The sequence below is a fragment of the Styela clava genome, chromosome 2, assembly GCF_964204865.1.
Source record: "Styela clava chromosome 2, kaStyClav1.hap1.2, whole genome shotgun sequence".
NCBI classification, from domain to species: Eukaryota; Metazoa; Chordata; class Ascidiacea; order Stolidobranchia; family Styelidae; genus Styela; species Styela clava.
This window is the reverse complement of record NC_135251.1, coordinates 28,189,429-28,194,428: the sequence shown is the minus strand read 5'-3', so window position 1 is coordinate 28,194,428 and position 5,000 is coordinate 28,189,429. Positions and strand designations below refer to the sequence as shown.

At 54.4% G+C, this 5,000-nt stretch overlaps 1 non-coding gene across 1 annotated transcript; it reads right to left on the bottom strand.

Annotated features, from left to right (window-relative positions):
• Nucleotides 1-44: 44 nt before the first annotated feature.
• Nucleotides 45-1,854, bottom strand: LOC144420219 (small subunit ribosomal RNA). Its single transcript, XR_013474572.1, has one exon. It is a non-coding gene; the product is annotated as a small subunit ribosomal RNA (ribosomal RNA).
• Between the last annotated feature and the right edge of the window lie 3,146 nt (nt 1,855-5,000).

Below are 5,000 nucleotides of genomic sequence, written 5' to 3'. Positions count from 1 at the left end.
GACAATTAAGTGCGCGGTCGGCCGGGGCCTACCACCACTTTCGGTAATGATCCTTCCGCAGGTTCACCTACGGAAACCTTGTTACGACTTTTACTTCCTCTAAATGATCAAGTTTGATCGTCTTCTCGACACGCCGACGCGGCCGTTGCCAGCCGCGACGGGGCCGATCCAAGGATCTCACTAAACCATTCAATCGGTAGTAGCGACGGGCGGTGTGTACAAAGGGCAGGGACGTAATCAACGCAAGTTGATGACTTGCGCTTACTGGGAATTCCTCGTTCAAGGGAAACAATTGCAAGTCCCTATCCCAATCACGAATGAGGTTCAACGGGTTACCCGGACCTTTCGGCCTAGGTTAGACACTCGCTGCTTCACTCAGTGTAGCGCGCGTGCGGCCCCGGACATCTAAGGGCATCACAGACCTGTTATTGCTCAATCTCGTGTGGCTAAACGCCACTAGTCCCTCTAAGAAGTTAGACGCCGACCGAGAAGGTCGCGTAACTATTTAGCATGCCAGAGTCTCGTTCGTTATCGGAATTAACCAGACAAATCGCTCCACCAACTAAGAACGGCCATGCACCACCACCCACAGAATCAAGAAAGAGCTCTCAATCTGTCAATCCTACCTGTGTCCGGGCCGGGTGAGTTTCCCCGTGTTGAGTCAAATTAAGCCGCAGGCTCCACTCCTGGTGGTGCCCTTCCGTCAATTCCTTTAAGTTTCAGCTTTGCAACCATACTTCCCCCGGAACCCAAAGACTTTGGTTTCCCGGAAGCTGCCGGAAAGGTCGTCATGGTAACGCCTCCCGATCGCTAGTTGGCATCGTTTATAGTCAGAACTAGGACGGTATCTGATCGTCTTCGAACCTCTGACTTTCGCTCTTGATTAAAGAAAACATTCTTGGCGAATGCTTTCGCAGTAGTTCGTCTTCCGCCGATCCAAGAATTTCACCTCTAACGGCAGAGTACGGACGCCCCCGTCTGTCCCTCTTAATCATTACCTCGTGCTCCGAAAACCAACAAAATAGAACCGAGGTCCTATTCCATTATTCCATGCAACACTATGCAGGCGAACAGCCTGCTTTGAACACTCTAATTTTTTCAAAGTAAACTTATCGGCCACCGCCGACACTCAGTCAAGAGCACCGACGGAGAACCGAAGGTGAGGCGAACGCAACCAGTGACACGCCTTGCGACGGACCGGCGGCGCTCGCCCAAAATCCAACTACGAGCTTTTCAACCGCAACAACTTTAGCATACACTGTTGGAGCTGGAATTACCGCGGCTGCTGGCACCAGACTTGCCCTCCAATGGATACTCGTTAAGAGTTTTAGGATGTACTCATTCCAATTACAGGGCCTCGTTAGAGTCCTGTATTGTTATTTTTCGTCACTACCTCCCCGTGTCGGGAATGGGTAATTTGCGCGCCTGCTGCCTTCCTTGGATGTGGTAGCCGTTTCTCAGGCTCCCTCTCCGGAATCGAACCCTGATTCCCCGTTACCCGTTATCACAAAGGTAGGCACGTAGCGTACCTTCGACAGTTGATAGGGCAGACACTTGAATGATACGTCGTCGGTGCAGAGACCGTACGATCCGCGTGGTTATCCAGAGTCATCAAACGTCACAGGACGAACCCGGTCGGTTTTGATCTGATAAAAGCGCGCCTCCCGAAGTCGGCGCTTAATGCATGTATTAGCTCTAGAATTACCACAGTTATCCACTTCGCTTACGAGACCAAATAAACCAAGACTGATTTAATGAGCCATTCGCAGTTTCGCTTTACGAGAACTCGTACTTGCACCTGCATGGCTTAATCTTTGAGACAAGCATATCACTACTGGCAGGATCAACCAGATAGCTGCGACAGCTGCGCTCGGCCCTTGCTGGGCCGCCCGGCGCGTGCTCGTCGCATTCGTTTAAGACCGAGGCGATCGCCTGCGGCCGTACTCAGCTTCGACAGTCGCTGGCCGCGACGTCCACGCTCTCGCCGGCAGTGCCAGGCGGAGCGATTTGCGTTTTTTCTTTGCTCGCCCTCTCTCGGGCTCGATCCATTCAGTTTCGCACAAACAAGAGCTCTGCCGGCCGCCTGCAGCGGTGCCTAAAACCCGGGCATAACAATGCGACCGTTCTGCTAGGCCGACAAGCGCTCAAGCCAGACGCTCGATCGAACGCCCCCTACATATTAGTCGAGACAACGGCTCGCTAGTTAGCATCGCGTTTGTACTTTAACTTTTTTCGGCTCGGCTTCTTTCGACGCCGATGCCGGCGACGCAGCACTCTCTCGCCCGCCAGCCACCGAGAAAAGGGTGCGCTCCGACCGGCCCCGCACCGCTCTTTCTTGGCTCATTCGAAATTACTGTCTTTCGCTCTGACATGCCTTACCTAGGGTTAGGTTAGTATGCTTGCACGTTTGTACTTTAACTTTTTTCGGCTCGGCTTTTTTCGACGCCGATGCCGGCGACGCAGCACTCTCTCGCCCGCCAGCCACCGAGAAAAGGGTGCGCTCCGACCGGCCCCGCACCGCTCTTTCATGGCTCATTCGAGTTTACTGTCTTTCGCTCTGACATGCCTTACCTAGGGTTAGGTTAGTATGCTTGCACGTTTGTACTTTAACTTTTTTTGGCTCGGCTTCTTTCGACGCCGATGCCGGCGACGCAGCACTCTCTCGCCCGCCAGCCACCGAGAAAAGGGTGCGCTCCGACCGGCCCCGCACCGCTCTTTCTTGGCTCATTCGAAATTACTGTCTTTCGCTCTGACATGCCTTACCTAGGGTTAGGTTAGTATGCTTGCACGTTTGTACTTTAACTTTTTTCGGCTCGGCTTCTTTCGACGCCGATGCCGGCGACGCAGCACTCTCTCGCCCGCCAGCCACCGAGAAAAGGGTGCGCTCCGACCGGCCCCGCACCGCTCTTTCTTGGCTCATTCGAAATTACTGTCTTTCGCTCTGACATGCCTTACCTAGGGTTAGGTTAGTATGCTTGCACGTTTGTACTTTAACTTTTTTCGGCTCGGCTTCTTTCGACGCCGATGCCGGCGACGCAGCACTCTCTCGCCCGCCAGCCACCGAGAAAAGGGTGCGCTCCGACCGGCCCCGCACCGCTCTTTCTTGGCTCATTCGAAATTACTGTCTTTCGCTCTGACATGCCTTACCTAGGGTTAGGTTAGTATGCTTGCACGTTTGTACTTTAACTTTTTTCGGCTCGGCTTCTTTCGACGCCGATGCCGGCGACGCAGCACTCTCTCGCCCGCCAGCCACCGAGAAAAGGGTGCGCTCCGACCGGCCCCGCACCGCTCTTTCTTGGCTCATTCGAAATTACTGTCTTTCGCTCTGACATGCCTTACCTAGGGTTAGGTTAGTATGCTTGCACGTTTGTACTTTAACTTTTTTTGGCTTGGCTTCTTTCGACGCCGATGCCGGCGACGCAGCACTCTCTCGCCCGCCAGCCACCGAGAAAAGGGTGCGCTCCGACCGGCCCCGCACCGCTCTTTCTTGGCTCATTCGAAATTACTGTCTTTCGCTCTGACATGCCTTACCTAGGGTTAGGTTAGTATGCTTGCACGTTTGTACTTTAACTTTTTTCGGCTCGGCTTCTTTCGACGCCGATGCCGGCGACGCAGCACTCTCTCGCCCGCCAGCCACCGAGAAAAGGGTGCGCTCCGACCGGCCCCGCACCGCTCTTTCTTGGCTCATTCGAAATTACTGTCTTTCGCTCTGACATGCCTTACCTAGGGTTAGGTTAGTATGCTTGCACGTTTGTACTTTAACTTTTTTCGGCTCGGCTTCTTTCGACGCCGATGCCGGCGACGCAGCACTCTCTCGCCCGCCAGCCACCGAGAAAAGGGTGCGCTCCGACCGGCCCCGCACCGCTCTTTCTTGGCTCATTCGAAATTACTGTCTTTCGCTCTGACATGCCTTACCTAGGGTTAGGTTAGTATGCTTGCACGTTTGTACTTTAACTTTTTTCGGCTCGGCTTCTTTCGACGCCGATGCCGGCGACGCAGCACTCTCTCGCCCGCCAGCCACCGAGAAAAGGGTGCGCTCCGACCGGCCCCGCACCGCTCTTTCTTGGCTCATTCGAAATTACTGTCTTTCGCTCTGACATGCCTTACCTAGGGTTAGGTTAGTATGCTTGCACGTTTGTACTTTAACTTTTTTTGGCTCGGCTTCTTTCGACGCCGATGCCGGCGACGCAGCACTCTCTCGCCCGCCAGCCACCGAGAAAAGGGTGCGCTCCGACCGGCCCCGCACCGCTCTTTCTTGGCTCATTCGAAATTACTGTCTTTCGCTCTGACATGCCTTACCTAGGGTTAGGTTAGTATGCTTGCACGTTTGTACTTTAACTTTTTTCGGCTCGGCTTCTTTCGACGCCGATGCCGGCGACGCAGCACTCTCTCGCCCGCCAGCCACCGAGAAAAGGGTGCGCTCCGACCGGCCCCGCACCGCTCTTTCATGGCTCATTCGAGTTTACTGTCTTTCGCTCTGACATGCCTTACCTAGGGTTAGGTTAGTATGCTTGCACGTTTGTACTTTAACTTTTTTTGGCTCGGCTTCTTTCGACGCCGATGCCGGCGACGCAGCACTCTCTCGCCCGCCAGCCACCGAGAAAAGGGTGCGCTCCGACCGGCCCCGCACCGCTCTTTCTTGGCTCATTCGAAATTACTGTCTTTCGCTCTGACATGCCTTACCTAGGGTTAGGTTAGTATGCTTGCACGTTTGTACTTTAACTTTTTTCGGCTCGGCTTCTTTCGACGCCGATGCCGGCGACGCAGCACTCTCTCGCCCGCCAGCCACCGAGAAAAGGGTGCGCTCCGACCGGCCCCGCACCGCTCTTTCTTGGCTCATTCGAAATTACTGTCTTTCGCTCTGACATGCCTTACCTAGGGTTAGGTTAGTATGCTTGCACGTTTGTACTTTAACTTTTTTCGGCTCGGCTTCTTTCGACGCCGATGCCGGCGACGCAGCACTCTCTCGCCCGCCAGCCACCGAGAAAAGGGTGCGCTCC